Below are 21,055 nucleotides of genomic sequence, written 5' to 3'. Positions count from 1 at the left end.
CTTATTTCTGAATGTGAATGTTCTTTAGGAAAGGGATGCGGCGTTGCTTCTCGCCCGTGTAAAGGTCACGCATTCCAGACGTGGTTATGAGTGAACAGTTGGCACAAGAGTCTGAAAAGAGCAAGAGAGGAAGCAACCCTGCCCCATGTGAGGAACAAACTCACGACCTTCAGATTATGAGATTGACACACTACCTACTACGCCAATGAGGCCGGCTGCAGTGCATGTGTCGGAAAGTTTGCCTCACGTGAATTTCAGTCACCTATACACTAATCTTGCGACGCCCTCTGCTGGATGTTGCATTTGCCTTTTGATCTCACCGATACTTTTTTGGTCTGTTTCTGTTGCGAGTCCGTCTTTCAGATCTCACCTAGCACAAGTCTCTCTGGCTGAAGTGGCCTCTCTGCTTCAGCATCGTGCCCTCACTCAGCCATTAAAAATGTCACTCGGACTTCTGACATGCTGACATGAAATGTCAAGAGAGAGTGGCGGAGACGCTTAAGCCAGAGAGAAGATGAAAAGGGGGCGTGGCTGCGAAATGCTTGACAGCTGCACGATGCTCTCCATGAAAGGCATGACCACAGGCTAAAAGACACCTTTCAGCACATCAAGCTCTAAGCACACACCTAGAGAACGCAGGAATTGATGCTGCTACTTCCCACATGCAAGGCAAGCGCTGTACCATACAAGCCAAACCCGCTTGCTGGGGCTTATGCCTCGGCGTCACCTAGTGCCACTTGTTCCCCTCTTACCAGGCAAAGTTCACTGCCCTTCGTCTGCAAGGCAGCCGTGTAATTGCGGCTTTCTTGACTTATTGATGAAGGTCTGACTGGACGAGCGAATGACGCCTCTCCCCCATCCTCAAGCTCACTGACAGATTGAAATAGCCAATGTTGCCGTGGCTCGTTGGTCTAGTGGTATGATTCTCGCTTAGGGTGCGAGAGGTCCCGGGTTCAACTCCCGGACGAGCCCTCGTGTGCTCTTTTCCTCCTCTTCCACAAGACTGGGAACTGATATCCACATCACTTCGCAGCGTCTGCTTATGGCAAACGATGGAATGTGACTAATGACTGAACGAGCCTGGCGAATTCTCATCACGTGGCACAATGAGAGCGTGCAGTCAGCTCTCCAAGGCGGCAACCTCATTGCTCGTTCAAAAGAACACGTACTGAAAACTCATCACCACTATGTCGTAGATGAGCACCGCGATCGCTTGTTGTCATGCGTCCTTACTTGGGAAATGCAAAAGCAAAAACTGCCCTCTCTCAGCCACCGAAACGTGTGCGGCTCGCCTTGCGCTCTCTGCGCCTCGCATATTTGTGGAGCTGTCTGCTCTTCTTTCTGTTGAAGTACTCAAGTTACGGGGCGTCCTGCAGCCTATGATGTTCTCACTGAGAGCTTTCAAGATTTGAAGGAAAACTACGAGCTTGATGGCTCAAGTCGAACAAATGTGATTGTTAAGCAATCGATGATCAAAAGCACGTCTTCTAACAATTTGTGAGAGTATTATCAGCACTGTTTTCACTCGGATATACTTCTCACTTGCTAAGCTGACAAACTGGACGAGAAAATGCTGGAGACGCACTCAGTGCAGACTGAGGTTGGGAAGGAGGTGTGGCCCTTCAACGCTTGACAACTGAAGGACATTCTCTCCACAACGGAGGAGCACCTATCAGAAGTCGCAGAGGCTAAATTAGAGCACCGGGCTCCCAGAGCTCCAAACTCAGACCTGGAGGATGCGGGAATCGATCCCGCTATCTCTCGCATGCGAAGCGAGCGCTCTACCATTTGAGCTAATCCCCCGCGCTTCATGCTTCTCGGCATCATGTCTTAACGCCTCTGCCCCTCTTGCCAGGCACCGCCCACTGCCCTTGGTCTGCAAGGCAGTCCTTTCAAGTGCGATGACGACGCTGGGACCTTCGTTGCCTATTGTACGAGCTGAACTTTTGTGCTCATCAATTCAACCCTCTTTCCATCAACTCATCTTGTCTTTTGACGCTTCGTGTTTTGCGCTCCTTTGACTATCGGCATATCGGGTGACTGCAAACACTGAAGTTCTTGCTTACGGAGTGTGGAACATTGTTTTCAAGTGATTGCTGTTCTGTCATGTTGACGCCGAGTGAATCAGTGTTCTGATGTGTGACAGTGACAGTGAAGCTCTGCTCTGTGTGCTTTAGGAGAGCTGATGTCCTCTGTGAAAGAAGAGGCCCCAGAGTACTATGACGATGCTGTAACTATACCTCAGAGTCCAGATGCCTTGTCAGGTGGGTTATTTCAGTCCAGTCCCAAAGAGAAACCTTGTACCAATCCCAGAAACTCTGAGTCTCTCTCCTCTATGTACTGCAGACCACATCACACTGAGTCTGTTTATTCTGCTGCCAGTGTCCAGCTCCTCTTCAAATATTTCACAAGGATACAAAGCATTGCCTTCTCTGTTCTGATACAGGCTGCACTGTTGTCAGTCACCATCTCAATTTAAAAAAATGGAATGGGTTTGAAATGTATTATATAATCAGGTTGCCTGATCCCCTGTATTTTAAATCTGATGTGTAACAGTAAAACTGTCTCTGTGTGCTTCAGGAGAGCTGATGACTTCTGTGAAAGAAGAGGCTCCAGAGTACTATGATGATGCTGTAACTGTGCCCCAGAGCCCAGACACAGTGTCAGGTGAGTTATCATAAATAAGACTTGGTAGTACACTCTGTACCAGCCTGCATTAGCCTTTGTCATTAGAAATAAACACTACCTGGAAGAGAAATAGTCTCTGACAAGCCAGTATGTGTCAGAATGACAGCGAGATTACTGACCTGCTCTTCTGTTCACAGGGAGACTCCTCTCTGATGCGGCACCTTCTGGATACAGTGTGGATGACAGTGAGGGAGACCCCACTTTAGGTAAAGGGGACTACAGCCAGGGATCTCGGTGTGAGTGAGGTAGTTCAGGGATGAAGAAGATGATCCCCAGTAATCAATCGCTGTGCCAATCTCATCCAAGACAAGAGGGCACCAGGTCTAAGTGGTGGCTCAAATTGTGCTGTGTCCTGCATGGATCAATAGTAGCTAATACAGAGTCCTGATTGCATACCTCAGATGTCAGATCTAAGTGGGGAATTGATTCTGTTTTTTTATGTTCTGCTAGAGTATCTATTGGCTTGCCTTTATCAGCTGTGTTGGAAAGATAATCTGTGCTTCGTCTCAGGAAAAAATCATCAGTACTGTCATTTTATTCTGTGCGTATGGCCGTTATTTAAAGTATATAAAAATCACGAGTTCATAGATTTCTCCAAATATCAACGACACCTTGTAAACCTGTGATAAGAATTCCTTCAATCCAATAGTTTCACTCCAGGGAAAAGGCAGGGAAACATAGAGAATTCTTATTTAAAGACAACATCCGTATTGGATTGCATGTAAGCAGGCATCACTCAGAATTCCTAATATGATTCTGAATTCAGTTTTGCAGTTCTTTAGTGTTTTACTACTTTCAGAGAGTCCTTTATTGACCTTGCTGAAGCAGAGAAGCGACATAATCACAAATGTGACCAGTTTTTTTGCTGTTTCTGGTTAATAATGATTATTATTTTGTATTTTGATTAGTATTTTTCGTAGCATTCTTCTTCAGCTTTTAAGTTATTTGGTGAGCAAGAACCACTGAGAACGAATCTGAATGTGTGAGCCCATTTAAAAAAATAAAAAAAATAAGTTATATAAATCAAACCTTTTCTTCTGTAGTAATTTCATTTGATATTAAAATTAGTCCTGATTTACAATTTTTGGACATGGTTCATCTTAAATAATTTTGTAATAAGTTTCAGTTTAGGAAAATCATGCCCCAAAGCTACCAAAACTGGTAATGTTCACATAATGTGTAATGCAATAGCAGCAGTTGGGGTGGGAAACAAAAGGCATCTTTTGGTATGAATCCTAAAACTTCATAGATGGCGTTCTAGGATTTCTTGCTTCAGATAAAGCTGTCAATACAACATAGATTTCTACTCAGTCAATATCAGCAGTGTTATCACTACCAAACGCTAAATATAGATCCTGGCAATACTTCATGAGTTGTTCATTAGAAAATTGTTTATGTTTTTTTTTAACATATTTTCAATACCAGACAAAAAGTCGAAAGTTTCAATTTCATGCAACTGATGAAATCTCTCTTCGATGGAAGTTATAAGTACAGTACATCCAAAATACTGCGGAATCAATCAAATTTACATGTTTCTTGTGGATCCAGAAGATCATTTTGAGACTCAAAACATGCCTGTCTTTTCTTTTTTCGAGGACGAAGGAGTAGGAGCAGGAGTAGCAGTAATGGCAAGAACATGTTTAGAGTTCAGCACTTCTCATTTCTAATGCGGAGCCATCGACTCGGAAAGCACCAGCCCCGATAAAATAAATTGCAGAATTGCTGCCTACACGCTTTGAATTGCTGGCATTCTCTGAAAGCGTTCCTTTTTGAGGGTTCATGAAATTCCTCACATTTGAGCCAACACTAAAATATTTCATTTGGGGTCGCCTAATTCATAGTGCAAACCGAATCTACAGGGGAATGGTGTGGCACATGAAGCCGTTTGTTATTCTGTTGTGAGGTGTGAGGGGCGGAATGCAAATCGAGTTGGTGAATAGAAAATGAAACAGGAGTCACTTCTTGAGCTACAAATTCCAAAAAGTATGAAAACCTGTGCATTTTAACAGTGCAGAATACTCACAAATTGCACTGAGTTGCTTGCTTTCTTCTGCTGCTTTTATATTTCAGTCATTCACTGTCAGCTAGCACTGGAACAATTCAAGAGAGGTAAAAACAGAAGCAGTCAGGAGTGGGGTTTGAACCCACGCCTCCATTTGGAGACCAGAACACCCAAGCCAGCTGAAAAAACACACATCCTTGAGTCTGGCGCCTTAGACCACTCGGCCACCCTGACAAGCAAAAGCAAGGTGTGTGCTGAATGCACCAGTAGTTGACTAAACTGAGATTCTTCCCTGAAATTATTTGCTTGCGAAGAGCCAAGTTGCCTTGAATGGATCTTGGAATTCAAATATACGGATGGATTGTTATTTGGTTGTGAGTTTTGAGGGGCGTATTATAAATTGAGTTGGTGAAAATGCGCTTTTTGTTAGTCTGTCGGGAGGCTGCACAAGGTGTTTAGAGGGAGAACGTCTAAAAGACAGGCTCTCTATGTTTAACATCAAGGCAGATTTATTTTTTCTCAATGGAAATGCTCATCAGCACTTTCAGCTTTACGTAGGGAATAACATCTGCTGAGATCACTTTTGAGCCAGTGCACATGGTAATGTGCCACCAAGTACATTTAATATTGGCTGTGGTAGCGAGCTGCTTTTGTTTGTGAGGCTTTTACTTCTTCAAGCTGAATTATCGGCAGGAGTAGTTTATTAAATCTTTGCTCATAGCGCTCCATCAGAAATACCTTGTCCATGTTCAAAAGAGATCAGAGGATTTACTTCATACTTTCACATAGCATACCTTACACGAAAGATTTAAATGGGGAATTGATTGTGCTTCTTGATGTTGTTCCTGTGGTTGCCTTGGTTACAATGGTGAACATTCTTCCACGTTCTGCTAGAGTATCCACTGGGTGGGCTTTATCAATTGGCTCGGATAGGTCATCAGTGCTCCGTCTCCAGAAAAATAATCAGCACTGTCTTTTTTCTGTGTGCATGACCGTCTTTTAAAACATATAAAATCACGAGTTCATTGATTTCTCCAAATAACAACAATACATTTTAACCCAGCGGTTAGCATTCCTCCAATCCAATAGTTTTACTCCAAGTAAAAAGCAGCGCAATATATAGAGAGATGATATTCAAAGATTTCAATGTTCTTATTGGATTGCCTGTATGCAGATATCGCTCAGAATTGCTAATATGATTTTAATTCAGTTTTTCTCTACTACTTTCAGAGTTTTTTATTGACCTTGCTGAAGCAGAGAAGTGACATAATCACAAATGCGACCAGTTGTGCAGCTGTTTCTGGTTAATAATGATTAATGCGAAAAAAAAACAGCTCCTTGCATTCAGAGCAAGAGCAACCAACATGCTCACTTGTTGAGTTGGGTATTTTCCAAGCTACTGTTCCTTAGTTGTAAAGTTATGTGGTGAGCAAGGACCTCTGAATCCATCAAGAAGACAGGAAAACTAATATCGCACTGCCGTCTTGTGTACAAAATATTTGTTCAGCTCTAACGTCTGTGTGCGTTGACAAGGCATCTCAAAAGGATGTATTAAATAAGAAAATGATCCTTTATGATACCATTCCTGTGGTTGGAGCGTTGTTTCGCCCTTTTACATTCTACAATTTTTACAGACAAGGTTTTATCACTGGAGTTGTACAGAACAAGTGTGCATCAGTCCATGAAAATCATCAGTACTGCTGTTTTTTAACGCTTGCGTTAAAAGACAAAGCAAAGGATATAACCTGTAAATGTCTTCATGTCTTACAGGTTATGAAATACAATTTCTTCCTTTCTTAATAATTTCTTAGTATTGATAGATGCTTTTTTGGAATTTTAACAAAATCACAATTACAGACATTTGGGGTTAAACTGTTATTCACATACTCTAACAAAGAGAAACGTTAGTGTCTTCCAGTTTGTGAGCCCATTTCTCAAAATATAAAAAAAATAAGTTATAAATATTGAATTGTTCTATTTTGTAGGCTTGCATAGTCTTATTCATATTTCAGTTAAACATTTTCTTCTGTAGTAATTTCATTTGATATTATATTAATCCTGATTTACAATTTTTGGACATGGTTCATCTTAAATAATTTTGTAATTAGTTTCAGTTTTGGAAAATCGCACCCAGAAGCTACCAAAACTGGTAATGTTCATGTAATGTGTAATGCAATAGCAGTATTTTGGGTGAGAAAACAAAAGGCATTTCTTGGTATGGATCCCAACACTTCATAAGCGGCGTTCAAGGACTTCTCGCTTCGGATAAAGCTGTCAATACATCATAGATTTTTACTCAATCAATATCAGCAGTGTTATCGCTACCGAACGCTAAATATAGATCCTGGCAATACTTCGTGAGATCTTTGTAAGAAAATCCAAAATACTACAGAAGCAATCAAAGGTATACGTTTCTTTTGGATCGAGAGGAGGATAATTATGAGACTCGAAACATGCCTGTCTTTTCTTTTTTTGAGGACAAATGGATTATTGAGGTGTAAAGATGGGTTCAAAACCAATCATCTGCTATTGCTGCTGTTTCTTTGATAGTTTCTTCAAATCCTTCAACTGATCATCGATATCGAGGAATAATATTACACAAATTGTGGTTTTCTGTTAATTGCCAATTTTATTGTAATTACATCTTTGTTTACAGATGTCTTGCATGTATCACAAGGTATAATAGTCGCTGTGCGTCCTCAGCTAAAATGTTTTAAAAAGTACGACATAAGTACAATATGCTTAACAACATTTATGGTTATATCTATATTAAAATGAAGGTAAATATACCAAGATATTAAAATACAATTTTAAAGTCCTAACCTAACAATGCTTGTGAAGTTTTCCAATAAATCCGAACTGTAATTTTGAATTATTATTGCTGAGAATGCAAAGAGAGTACAAATATCAAATTCAATGAGTGAAAATACAAAAGTAGTTCACTAAACTGAGTTTCTTCCCTGAAATGATTTGCTTGCGAAACACTAAGCAGCTTTGAACGGATCGCGGGAATCAGATATAAGATGGGTTAAGAGTGTGCTTTCCAACTTTTGAGTAACATTTTTCTTTGATAGGGCGGAGTTGTCTTCACAATCTGGGTTAAATCAAAAGGAGTGACGTCAGTACAAAACAGCTTTCCTTCTTGGGGAACAACGGTTGTGTTCCATATTTCTAACTATTTTGGTTTCGAGATCTCAATTTAGTGTGAAACATAAAAGCCAGCCGGCTAAATGGTCTTTCAACTAATCGCCCGTGCAGGGATCAAACCCCAGCTGCTGGTACGAGTAGCGTAAGGCTCTGCAACATGCAGACGAGGAACTAATCTCTGCTTCTTCATTATATACACAGTGAGCTATATTTGCAAGCCTACTGCCCCCTACGGGCTCTGTATTTCATTGCGGTACAAGACCGGTCGTGGAGACTTCTCGGTCTCGGTGAAAGTGATACACTCCGTAAAATTTCAAGACATTCATTTGTTTTTAAAGGAAAATCACCAACAGCGGCCGAGATCTATTGGAGGTTTTTTTTTTCATTCTATACTGCGATTTCTGAAGGGTACCCTGTGAAAATACGAGTTTTGACGAGAAGGGATAGACATATATGGTCAGCAGGCTTGGGGAATTGGACCTTATGGTGAAGGCTGCGGGCTCAGCAGCAGCAGACCCTGATCAGTATCGGTTGACTCCGATATTTACCTTAGTGTCGATATACTAAGATGTTTTGGTAACGAGGAAGGAGGGACAAAGCAATTTGGCAGAATGTGTGCTATTTTGTTGACTATAAATCCCCACATGCTGTGTTCAGAGGGTCATTATTAAAAAAAACGTAACAGTAAAATCTCTTGTACTTCACGATTATGAGTGCCTGTTACATTGTGTCTCACACCTCAGTGTCAGAATTGTGAGACGATTTTGTAATCAGCAGAAATTGCATTCACCTTTTCCCAATGCATTCTCACATGCCATTTTCTCCCATGCCATGTTCAGAGGGTCATATTTTTAAAATGGTACAGTAAAATGTCCTGAAGTTCAGGATTGTGACAGTCTGTTATATTGTGTCTCACACCTTGATGTCAGAAATATGAGACAATTTTAAAATCAGGAGGGAGGGCCCTAGCAATATAACAAACATTGCATTTACCATTTGACAATGTATTCTCTCATGCCATGTTCAGAGGGTCGTATTTAAAAAACGGTACAGTACAATGTCCTGAAGTTCAGGATTTTGATAGTCTTTTCCATTGTCTCTCACTCATCTGTGTCAGAATTTTTAGACATTTTTATAACCAGGAGGTAGGTTCACAGCAATAAGCAGAAAGTGTGATCACCCTCTGCTCATCCTCAGTTAACCATATATTCTCATATGCCATGTTCTAAATATCCCATTTAAAACTGCTATATTAAAATTTCTTGCAAAATCCAAGAGTTTGAGACTTTTTATGACCAGAAGGCAAGGTCGTGGAAAATATGCAGAAAGTGCCAGTGAACTTATGTTTTGCCTTTGTCTTATTTACTCGTTGTATAACATGCCAGATTGTATTATTGTGAGTTGTGTTTCTGAAATGTGTTTCATACAAAAATGCAATTTGGACAGTCTCTACTTACATATTCCCCTTTACTGAGGATATGTACAGTAATACATCCGGATAAGTATTTTTAAAAATGACTGTAGAGAGCCATCTACAGGCGAAAGGCGGCATGACATCACAACAGCAGCATTTAAGATGGAACGAAAAACGCGAAGAAGCTGGCGAATAAGAAGCCAACTTCAGCCTCGTTAATGCAATAGCATTAGGTGAGGTGAGGTGGGAAAAAAAGCAAATTTTATGCTTCAAATTCAATACATTTTATTTATTATGAATGTGCCGGAAATTTTTCAGTACTTTAGAGGGTTCTGCCATTTTAGATGTTATGCTGTTCCTGTCTGATTTATCAAATGTGTCATTTAAATCTCCCGTCATTTCTATATCAGTCTGAAGGCCTTGAAGTAAAGATTGCAATTCATCCAAAAATGCAATTCATCCAAAAAAAGTTTCCCACTGGTGATACATACAAGGAAATGAATGTACATTATCCCCCAAAATCAACAAATTTAAAATCAAATACCTCCCTCATCTGCAGGTGGAGAGAATAATGTCAGAATAAATACAGGTTTAAAAGTCAAGAGCATTGATAGTCCTATTTGAAAATGACACTAAAATGCTCACAATATATTAAAAAGCTCTGTAAAATAATAAAAAATAAAACAAGGTAAAAATAAATAATACACAGTTATAAAGCTCAGGAATTATCAATGGGAAGTTACAATGGGTTGATATGATTTAAAAAATAAAATGTTTGAAAAAAATCCACTTACAATATGCTAAAAATGGCAAGAATACTTAAAACAGGTGTGTAAAATTAAAAAATAAATAAAACAAGTTAAAAATAAATACTAAATGGTTTTAAAATTCAGGAATGTGATTGGTCAGATGCTTACGATGAGTGTTGCTGGTGTTTCGTGTGATTTACCGAAATGAAAAAAATATTCAATTTAAAAAACGGCAAGAGCTCGTATGAAAAAAAAGTTCTTCAGTATCTTTGTTGTAACAGCTGCACCAGAACTAGTGTATTCATATACATCAGAAAAGTAGCTGAACTTGACTGATTTATATTCAGTTATATGCATTGGGGACGAAAAGGAGACTTACAGTGCCTTGCGAAAGTATTCGGCCCCCTTGAACTTTTCAACCTTTTGCCACATTTCAGGCTTCAAACATAAAGATATAAATTTTTTATTTTATGTGAAGAATCACCAACAAGTGGGACACAATTGTGAAGTGGAACGAAATCTATTGGATTTTTGAAACTTTTTTAACTAATAAAAAAATGAAAAGTGGGGCGTGCAAAATTATTCGGCCCCCTTGCGTTAATACTTTGTAGAGCCACCTTTTGCTGCGATTACAGCTGCAAGTTGCTTGGGGTATGTCTCTATCAGTTTTGCACATCGAGAGACTGAAATTCTTGCCCATTCTTCCTTGCAAAACAGCTCGAGCTCAGTGAGGTTGGATGGAGAGCGTTTGTGAACAGCAGTTTTCAGCTCTTTCCACAGATTCTCGATTGGATTCAGGTCTGGACTTTGACTTGGCCATTCAAACACCTGGATACGTTTATTTGTGAACCATTCCTTTGTAGATTTTGCTGTATGTTTGGGATCATTGTCTTGTTGGAAGATAAATCTCCGTCCCAGTCTCAGGTCTTTTGCAGACTCCAACAGGTTTTCATCCAGAATGGTCCTGTATTTGGCTGCATCCATCTTCCCCTCAATTGTAACCATCTTCCCTGTCCCTGCTGAAGAAAAGCAGGCCCAAACCATGATGCTGCCACCACCATGTTTGACAGTGGGGATGGTGTGTTGAGGGTGATGAGCTGTGTTGCTTTTACGCCAAACATATCGTTTTGCATTGTGGCCAAAAAGTTCGATTTTGATTTCATCTGACCAGAGCACCTTCTTCCACATGTTTGGGGTGTCTCCCAGGTGGCTTGTGGCAAACTTTAGACGAGACTTTTTATGTATATCTTTGAGAAATGGCTTTCTTCTTGCCACTCTTCCATAAAGGCCAGATTTGTGCAGTGTAAGACTGATTGTTGTCCTATGGACAGACTCTCCCACCTCAGCTGTAGTTCTCTGCAGTTCATCCAGAGTGATCATGGGCCTCTTGGCTGCATCTCTGATCAGTCTTCTCCTTGTCTGAGCTGAAAGTTTAGAGGGACGGCCAGGTCTTGGTAGATTTGCAGTGGTCTGATACTCCTTCCATTTCAAGATGGTCGCTTGCACAGTGCTCCTTGGGATGTTTGAAGCTTGGGAAATCTTTTTGTATCCAAATCCGGCTTTAAACTTCTCCACAACAGTATTACGGACCTGCCTGGTGTGTTCCTTGGTCTTCATGATGCTCTCTGCGCTTTCAACAGAACCTTGAGACTATCACAGAGCAGGTGCATTTATACAGAGACTTGATTACACACAGGTGGATTCTATTTATCACCATCAGTCATTTAGGACAACATTGGATCATTCAGAGATCCTCGCTGAACTTCTGGAGTGAGTTTGCTGCACTGAAAGTAAAGGGGCCGAATAATTTTGCACGCCCCGCTTTTCATTTTTTTATTAGTTAAAAAAGTTTCAAAAATCCAATAGATTTCGTTCCACTTCACAATTGTGTCCCACTTGTTGGTGATTCTTCACATAAAATAAAAAATTTATATCTTTATGTTTGAAGCCTGAAATGTGGCAAAAGGTTGAAAAGTTCAAGGGGGCCGAATACTTTCGCAAGGCACTGTACATGGATTTTATTAGGTTTTAGGAATCAGAAAATTTATTTGTACGTTTATGCCTACGAGCAGAAATAACTTCCTGCTTTCAGCGCTTTTATTGTTTCTGCTTGTAACCTCGAACAGAGAAACCCGGTACTGACTCACAGAAACGCCCCGGAGTTTCTGTGTTTCTGGGATTTAAGAGGGATGTACTGTATGAAGACAGTAAAGGGAGTTTTTTTTCCCGCTGTAGAGTATGAAGGCGGTGTGACGAGTCTGGAGGGTGGAGACGCGCATTCCGCACGGGGAGCGCAGAACAACGAGTTTCCCCTGCAGCTCACCGAGTCCTGTCCTATATAACCGCTGAGCCTGGGACACACTGAATCTCTAACCAGCGTTGGCGATGTAAAGGGTTAAACCCAGAAGTCGAGAGTGGAGTTTTTGTATAAGTGTAAGATTAAGGGAATAGGGTTTTGGGGAGTTTGGTGCACAGAAGAGGTTTCGGTTTAGGTTTAGTTTGCTTTTGACACATTTGTAACGGCCGTGGCGGCCTGTAGATTCGGCATGCGCCGTTACTTTTGCGCACGTTTGGTGAATAAGGGTGGTGAGGGTTCGGCTCACTCGGGTGATATTTCACGGTTGGACTTTTTAAGGAAGGTGTTACAGAAAGGATTAAGGCATTAGATGTCAAATGCTTAATCACTTTTCTGAAGGGAATTGGTTTTGACATTAGTTTCAATCGGCGAAGTTACTGGAAGAATTTTGGATGAAAATAGAGGAGAAAAAAAGATGTGGGCCTAATTAGAATGTTTGAATGGCAGAAGCTGATGGATCTTTCTAATGTGGTGTGAGCCTGGTCAGTACCTGGAGGGGAGACCTCCTGGGAAAAACCAAGGTTGCTGCTGGAAGAGGTGTTAGTGGTGCCAGCAGGGGGCGCTCACCCTGTGGTCTGTGTGGGTCCTAATGCCCCAGTATAGTGACGGGGACACTATACTGTAAACAGGCGCCGTCCTTCGGATGAGACGTAAAACCGAGGTCCTGACTCTCTGGGGTCATTAAAAATCCCAGGGCGTTTCTCGAAAAGAGTAGGGGTGTAACCCCGGCATCCTGACCAAATTTCCCATTGGCCCTTACCAATGATGGCCTCCTAATAATCCCCCTCTATGAATTGGCTACATTACTCTGCTCTCCTCCCCACTGAGAGCTGATGTGTGGTGAGCGTTCTGGCGCACTATTGCTGCTGTCGCATCATCCAGGTGGATGCTGCACATTGGTGGTGGTGGAGGGGAGTCCCTATTACCTGTAAAGTGCTTTGAGTGGAGTGTCCAGAAAAGCGCTATATAAGTGTAAGCAATTATTATTGATTAATAGGACTGTGATTGTTCGCATGTTTAATGAGATGGTGATGAAGGAAGATGTTGTGACATGGTTGTCTAAGTATTGTTTAGTGAAAGGTGAGCTTCAGAAAGTCTTGGATGATGATGGCATCTGGAACTGTTCATGGAGAGTACCTGTTTCATTGCATGAAGACAAAAAATGGTTATGGTGGATTTAAACACATTCCTTCTTTGATTGGATTATGTGAAAATAGAGGCCTTGTGTTCTACCAAGGGCAGCCAAAACCGTGCAGGAGATGTGGGGAGCTGGGTCACTTTGTGGATGCCTGTACAAAGGTGGTGTGTGGTAAGTGCAAGGAAACTGGACATGCATATACTGAATGTACAAGCGTGAGGAAATGTAATCTCTGTGAGTGTGAAGGTCATGTGTTTAAAGACTGTCCAAATTCCTTTGCAAATAGAACAAAACTGGTAAGACCGATGCAAAAACAGGAAGAGTTTGAAGAGGTATTTAGGGCTGGAGCAGTGGTTCTGGATCAGGAACTGGATGTGGTTGACGTTGAAGAAAGTGGTGAAAAAGAGAGCGAGGGTTCAGAATGGAGTGAAGGAGATGAGGCTGAGGTAGAAGAGAATGATAATGTTGCAAAAAGTGAGGTGGAATCTGATTTGATTGGTAGCATCTCTTCCAATAGCCTGCCACCTGTGGAGACTGAAAGTGCTCAAATGAAATGTACAGAACAGTGGGTGCAGTCTAAAAGAGACATTGGATTTAGAAAATGATTTAACTCCGAGCAGAGTGAGGGAAGATCATTTTCCAAGTCCTCAGGTAGGTTCTCCCATGGGTTTAGATGTCTCCAATATATGTGATCTTACTGACCAAGCTTCAGAACCAGAGACTCAAGGATGGCAGGTGGAGAAATATCCTATGGATTGTGGGGGTGGTGGAGGAGGAGACAATTAAAGCAAAAGTGGGGGGGGGAGGCCTGTATAGTAGGTGTCTATACACTTGAATGATTGTAGCCAGATCTTTTAGTCTCCCCTGGTCCTACTTTAAGTATGGCTCTTAATATTGTGTCCATAAATGTGAGAAGCATTCGCTCCAAGTTAAGGGCAAGGACTATATTATCATTTGTGAGGAAGGTAACTGCTGATATTGTGTTGTTACAGGAGTGTGGGTTACCCTTTAAAAACTGCTATAAGGATATGGAAGAACTGTGGACATTGGGCCGATCAACCTGGTGTGGGTCCAAAGAAAATAAATCTGATGGTATAGCTGTTCTAATTAAAAATAAGATGGTAGAGGTACGACAGCACCTTGTAATGAAACCAGGGAGAGCACTGGTGGTATATCTGGGTTTCATGAATGTCTAATTTAAACGCTTAAATATATATTGTCTGAGTTGCTCACATGACAGATATGTCCTAATTCAGGAACTGAGTATATTTATTGGGATGGGATTTTAATTCTCTTTTAGAAAGAGAAGGCAGAATAACGGGCGAGAGACAGGTCCAATTTGATAAATCATCAATATTATTGCAAACATTATGTAAAGATTTTAAACTGAAAGATGGCTTCAAACTTCATAGTCAGGGGAGGGCAGGTTTCACATGCCACAAGTCTAATGGGACCCAAGGCTCACGCATTTTGTTTTGGTACTTGATTTTACTTGCATGACCGCAGGCCTAACCCCTGTTTTTTTTTTTCTCTGACCATTGTCTACTGTCATTTACAATTTCTATTCCAACAGCTGTTACTGTGGAGAAGGGTGTGTGGAAGCTCGATATTTTGCTTCTGGAAGGTGAGGTAGTGACGCACAGGTTCAGGGAAAGATATAAGGAATGGCGGTCTTTGTATGACCTGTTTGGCACAAGAGCACAGTGGCTGACCCTGCGCTCTGACCCCCAGCTTCTCTCCCTGTCTGTGTGTCTCATGGAGTTAGAAAGACTACAAGCTGTGCAAACTTCCAAATCTGTAACATCATTTCAAGGGTGTATGATAGATCATTCACAAGATCAAATGGCTGTTTATTATTGTAAGAACTGTAGTTCACTATTGTTCTTTTGACTCTTGAGCTTGCATTATACAGCCGTTGAGTGCATTTTAAACCTAAGAGATATCCAACTGATTCAACCTGTCTGATGAATGTTAAATGGGTTGTGACTTTTGGCAAAGTTTTTTGCAACATTATTTGTTTCATGAATACCATTCATCTCTATAACAACTTTCCTGTACCCTGAACATATGTTTTAAATTGCTTGATCCCATTTGGTGCAACCTTTGCGTTGTACTTGTAATGTGTTGTTTGCATTAGGAGTGTGTTTAATAAGCAGAAAAGAAGCCCGTTTCTTCTATTGCTTCTGATCTTATACAGTGGTCAGAATCTCTCATCCAAAAGCTGATGAGTAGGAGGGGGGGAAATTAGTGCAGATGCACAATCCATAAAAAAACATTAAAGAGCATAAAGGTTTTCATCACATGGACTTGTTTGACTGTTTAGGATTAATGTTTTGGTGGCAGATCAATTAAAGGACAACAACCAGAAACACTGGTTCTCACACTGAATGCATTCTCCTTCAATAATCTTTTTTACCAACAGGTGAGTGGAGTTGCCATGGGCACCAGAATGGGACCCAGCTATGCCAATATCTTTGTTGGCTGGGTAGAAGAACGTTTCTTAGCTTGCTACACTGGCTATGTCCCTGACCTCTTCAAGCGATATATTGATGACTGCGTCAGTGCCGCCACATGCTCCAACGATCAGCTTAAGTGCTTCCTGCACCATTTCACCAACTTCCACCTGTCCCTCAAATATATGGTTAACATATCTTCCACTACTCTTCCGTTTCTGGACATCAACTTCTCCATCAACTACCCCAGACTCTCCACTTCTGTTTATTACAAACCCACGGTTTCATACAGCTATCTCTTGTATAGCTAATTTCACCCCAAACATACTAAAAATTCTCTCCCTTTTTCACAGTTCCTTCGGCTACAACAAATATGCAGCGACGACATCGACTTCCAGAACCAAACCCTCAAAATGTACTCCTTTTTCAACAACAGAGGATACCCCAGCAGTGTTATTGACAGGGCCCTTGCCCGAGCCAAAAACACCCCTTGGACCATCAACCCAATCAGGAACTCCCACCGTAACAACCGCATTCCTTTGGTGCTTCCCTAACACACTTCCTATCCCCAGGACTGTTAACGACAACTTTTCCATCCTACAGGATGATCCCTCCATTGGGGCCCTCTTTTCTGACTGCCCCATCATCTTATATCGTCAATCACCTAATCTGCGCAACCTTCTTGTTCACAGCTCCCTTGACCGCCCTCAGCAACCCTCCACACCAGGTACTTTCCCCTGCAACAGAGCTCGCTGTATCGCCTGCAAGTACACATCCAACACCACACTCATTCAAGGCCCCTCAGGACAATTCTGGATCACCCAGATGGCATCTTGTACCTCCAGCAACCTTATTTACTGTATCTCTTGCAGTAAATGCCCAGTTTCTCTCTATATTGGAGAAACAGGAAGGGGACTTGGAGACCGCTTCAGAGAACATGTCAGGGCTGTGAAGATTAAAGATCTCTCCAAAAACCATTGTTTCTCATTTAACCTCTGATGGCCATGACCACTCTAATCTCTCCGTCTTTGTTCTCAAAGATGGTTTTCTGAACTCATACATTAGAAAGACTACCGATACCAAACCAAACTTATCCTGCAGCTAGGATCACAACTTCCCCCTTCTCTAAACGACAGACTACTATTCTACTAAATTTTCTCCATTCATTGGAAGTTTCATTTCACACCTCTCAACACCTATTCTGACTTCACACCTCTTGATTGGCCTCTCTTTCTGTCCCCTGCTCCCGCCTCTCACCCTTCCTCCCTCCCAGCTTTTGTTCTCCCACTACATTACCTTTGCCTACTGCCTTCTCTCTCACACCTGAAGAATGCTCCACGGCCGAAACATTGTTTTCTTTTTTTCAGCATGGAATAAACCTATTACTTGTTCCTTAACAACCGGAAACAATATCTTCGGTCTTTCCAGAGCTGTAAGTAGTCATTCCAAGTTTATTAACTTGTCTCTGTGCTTGTATGTACTCTTCAATAGCCACTGATGTTATTTACAACAGCTATTTTAAAAAAGTAAATTTGCATTCTTTGGACTTCTTTCTAAAGAATTGGCACATTTGGTGGCTCTGTGGCTAAGGATCTGCACCTGTGGCTGGAAGGTTGCTGGTTTACATCCCACGGTCGGCAGAGGAATCCTACTCCATGGGGCTCCAGAACAAGGCCCTTAACCCCAACTGTTGTTGATTGAAAGATTTTATTAAATGTGAAAAAAATCTGAATGTGAAAAAAGGTCAAAATGCTATTGAAAAAAATCAGTAATGTGAGGAAAGATGGATTGTGGGAGCCCCTTAACTACCCATGTCATGCTGTATTTCTCACTCATTCTACTGGGAGTGGTGCCGTCGCTTCTGGATAAAGTCTGTCAGTGGTCATCCCAGACGGGTCAGGTATGACTGCTCTTCGGCACAAGAGACACGTGACTTGCGAGGATCCCGACAGTGTAGACTTTCTTTCTGAGCCCGGATAGCTCAGTCGGTAGAGCATCAGACTTTTAATCTGAGGGCCCAGGGTTCAAGTCCCTGTTCGGGCGGTTGTGCCTTTCTTAAGTCTATTGTGAATCTCATTCTAAATAGTCTTTTATCTTTCACTCTTCTAGCTGTACTGTGGTTATTTTAAATGTCCATTACTTGTATTTACTGTAGTGTATTTAGTGTTTCATTTCACAAACCGAAAATGTTCAATAGATCTTGTCACTCTACTCCACGTAATCATCTAAATTAAATCACAGTAGAATACAGAACACGCAGTGAGGAGCTCACACAGTGAGTACTCTTGAATACGACGAGAGGAAAGGCACACTGCACATCTGCAGAACATCACGTCCGAGTTTACAGCGACAGCAGAGGTTAGAAGCGAAGTAGTTTTTTATTACTCGCTCGCTGAACGATCTCTCAAGAAACCTCGGTTGAGATTTAACGGGTGTCTAACAATCACGTTCAAAAAGGTGACGATAAGTTTTTTTTTTTAACTAGGTAGCCTTAATGGCAACACAGTGTGAGTAATCTTAAAGCAGCTGCAGATGGAGTAGCCGTAATGGCAACACAGTGCTTTGAGTTCGGCTTTTCTTATTTCTTCTGCAGAACCAGTGGTATCGGAATATATTGATCCGTATAAGAAGCGCTTTCGGTTTCTGATCATTTTTATTGAGCGCTGCTCTAAACTTTACATTTGCTCGGGCTAGTTTTCCCCATGAAAAAAAGACATATCCCTAATTACATGATTTCACTTTTCTTATCAACGAGTAGAAATAAAATATATACTTCATTATAAGTACCACAGGCAAGATGGCTGGTGGTCTAAGGCGTTGCGTTCAGGTCGCAGTTACCCCTGGAGACGTTTGTTAAAATCTCACTTCTAATAAAGAGGTCTTTCTCGTTAGAATAGAAACGATAGAAGCCTTAAGCAGGAAAAAAATCACAACATCTCGCATTTCACGTGTTTAATGTTAACTGTCTCAGTGGTTGCCTCGGTGATTGATGGCTCTTTTCCCTCGCAGGGTGACGGCAAACTTCTTCAGAGAGGGAGTCTCCCACGCACGGCTTTTCTTTATCAAGAGCTGAGACAACAGAAACAGACTTCAAACTGACATGAATTACTTCTTGAGCGTTTATGACTGTCTTTAAAAGCTGAGAGCAGGTGAAAAAGTGTTTGGAAATGAGGCAATGACTGCTAACAGTAAACAGAGCTGACGCTCAGCTGCAGACAAGCGCTCCTCGTTAGTATTGTAACGCTTACGGCCGACAGGTACTGTGTAAGAGCCGGCGTACCAGAGCAGGTGACGTCACCGCCCTTCCCTGTGATAGCAGGACTACAGCTACTGGGCTGTGGAGAGATCTCTCTTTAGCTCACGGGGCTGGGTCGCTGCAGAGAGACGCGGAAGTCCCGGGTTCGAGCCCCGGACGGTGTGGGGCCGACCTGATGCGGCAAGGGCGCCCGCCTGAGCCCCCGTTGCGTTACATTGGTGTCAGAAGCGGGGTGGGATAGCCCTTCGCCGGGGACGGCGATTTAAGCGGGGGAGAGTGTAACGCTTACGGCCGACAGGTACTGTGTAAGAGCCGGCGTACCAGAGCAGGTGACGTCACCGCCCTTCCCTGTGATAGCAGGACTACAGCTACTGGGCTGTGGAGAGATCTCTCTTTAGCTCACGGGGCTGGGTCGCTGCAGAGAGACGCGGAAGTCCCGGGTTCGAGCCCCGGACGGTGTGGGGCCGACCTGATGCGGCAAGGGCGCCCGCCTGAGCCCCCGTTGCGTTACAGTATACTGCTGAGTACCCCCGCTTGTTGCGCGGTAGACCGGGGTACGTTTCTGTGACAGGGCGCTGGTTTAATTTTTTAACAACCTGACTTCACTTAAAAAGTGTGTACTGTGTACTACGTTTCGGACTAGTTAGTGCGGTAGAATATGGAGATCATCTCCAGCTTTGAGCTCAACTGCAACAAGAAGTCATACTAAATGTAGTATAGTGAGTAGAAATCGCGAGACAACAGAACGAGAGAGTAGAAGGCGGGAATATATGGTGTAAGGGCGTGATCTGTGTAGTTAACAAAATAGTTAAAATAATATAAAAACGTCTCTTTATTAAGATACACAACATTTATGGCGACGAGAGATGAGTGCTTGACGGACTCAAAGCGAGCAGAATACTGCAGATTTTTGTTCTCTTGCTGGTAGAAACGAACTTTTGAATTTTCGGACTTTTCGTTTAGCTTGCGCCATGGAAGATATGGCAGCCGCGCCGAGAAGCTTTGCTTATGCCCAGCTTTTTCTACCGCTTCTACTGAAACTCGGAGCTCCGGATTTGTATGCGGAATACAAGATATGGATGGAGTCGTACAGATTTTTTTAAATAGCCAGTGGATCTACAGAAGCTCCGGATGCCGTGAGACGTGCTACATTACTGCACTGTATCTGGGTGCCCGTGCAGCGGATTTTCGCCAACCTCCCTGTTGAAAAAGGTACATATGAACAGACTGTAGCTGCCTTAGACGCTTACTTTACACCGCAGAGAAATGTGGTTTTGGAACGGCATAAATTTAGGCAGAGAACTTCAGTTGATGCTTTTGTGACTGCACTAAGAGGACTGGCTAAATCTTGTGACTTTGGAGTATTGGAAACTGACATGTTAAGAGATCAACTTGTGGAAAAATGTGCACATAAGAGACTATAAATTGCTGCAGGAGGAAGGGCTGACTTTAGAAAGAGCTCTTACAGTCGCTAGAATTCATGAAGCAGCTCAAGCAGAATCAAGAATGCTTTCTGACCACAGTGACAAAGTGACACTGAACGGGGCGCTCGCTCAAACTTTACAAACAAAAGCCGAGCAGCAGGACGCAGTCATGCTAGAGATATACTGTAGAAGAACAGGGGACGGCTGACATTACATGTTACAGGTGCGGACTAACAATGCACAAAGCAGATGAATGCGGAGCGTGAACAGCAAAATGTGTACACTGTAAGAAAACAGGACATTATGCACACGTCTGCAGAACATCACGTCCGAGTTTAAGGACAGCAACATCAGAGATTGGAAGCTAGGGAGTTTCAGGTCTGTGTTTTTATTATAGGTTCAAGAAAGTCTGAATACCTTTGCAAGAA

At 42.2% G+C, this 21,055-nt stretch overlaps 4 non-coding genes across 4 annotated transcripts; 2 read left to right on the top strand and 2 right to left on the bottom strand.

Moving 5' to 3' along the window:
* Positions 1 to 900: 900 nt before the first annotated feature.
* On the top strand, positions 901 to 972 carry trnap-agg (transfer RNA proline (anticodon AGG)). Its single transcript has one exon. It is a non-coding gene; the product is annotated as a tRNA-Pro (tRNA).
* A 758-nt stretch (positions 973 to 1,730) lies between these two features.
* On the bottom strand, positions 1,731 to 1,803 carry trnaa-cgc (transfer RNA alanine (anticodon CGC)). The gene has a single exon. It is a non-coding gene; the product is annotated as a tRNA-Ala (tRNA).
* Positions 1,804 to 4,811: 3,008 nt separating this feature from the next.
* Positions 4,812 to 4,924, bottom strand: trnal-caa (transfer RNA leucine (anticodon CAA)). Its single transcript has 2 exons — positions 4,887 to 4,924; positions 4,812 to 4,857 (listed from the first exon to the last, which is right to left on the bottom strand). It is a non-coding gene; the product is annotated as a tRNA-Leu (tRNA).
* A 12,993-nt stretch (positions 4,925 to 17,917) lies between these two features.
* On the top strand, positions 17,918 to 17,990 carry trnak-uuu (transfer RNA lysine (anticodon UUU)). Its single transcript has one exon. It is a non-coding gene; the product is annotated as a tRNA-Lys (tRNA).
* Positions 17,991 to 21,055: the final 3,065 nt, after the last annotated feature.

This window comes from Atractosteus spatula, assembly GCF_055471065.1.
Source record: "Atractosteus spatula isolate fAtrSpa1 chromosome 10 unlocalized genomic scaffold, fAtrSpa1.hap1 SUPER_10_unloc_8, whole genome shotgun sequence".
Classification (NCBI taxonomy): Eukaryota; Metazoa; Chordata; class Actinopteri; order Semionotiformes; family Lepisosteidae; genus Atractosteus; species Atractosteus spatula.
This window is presented reverse-complemented; position numbering and strand designations above follow the sequence as displayed.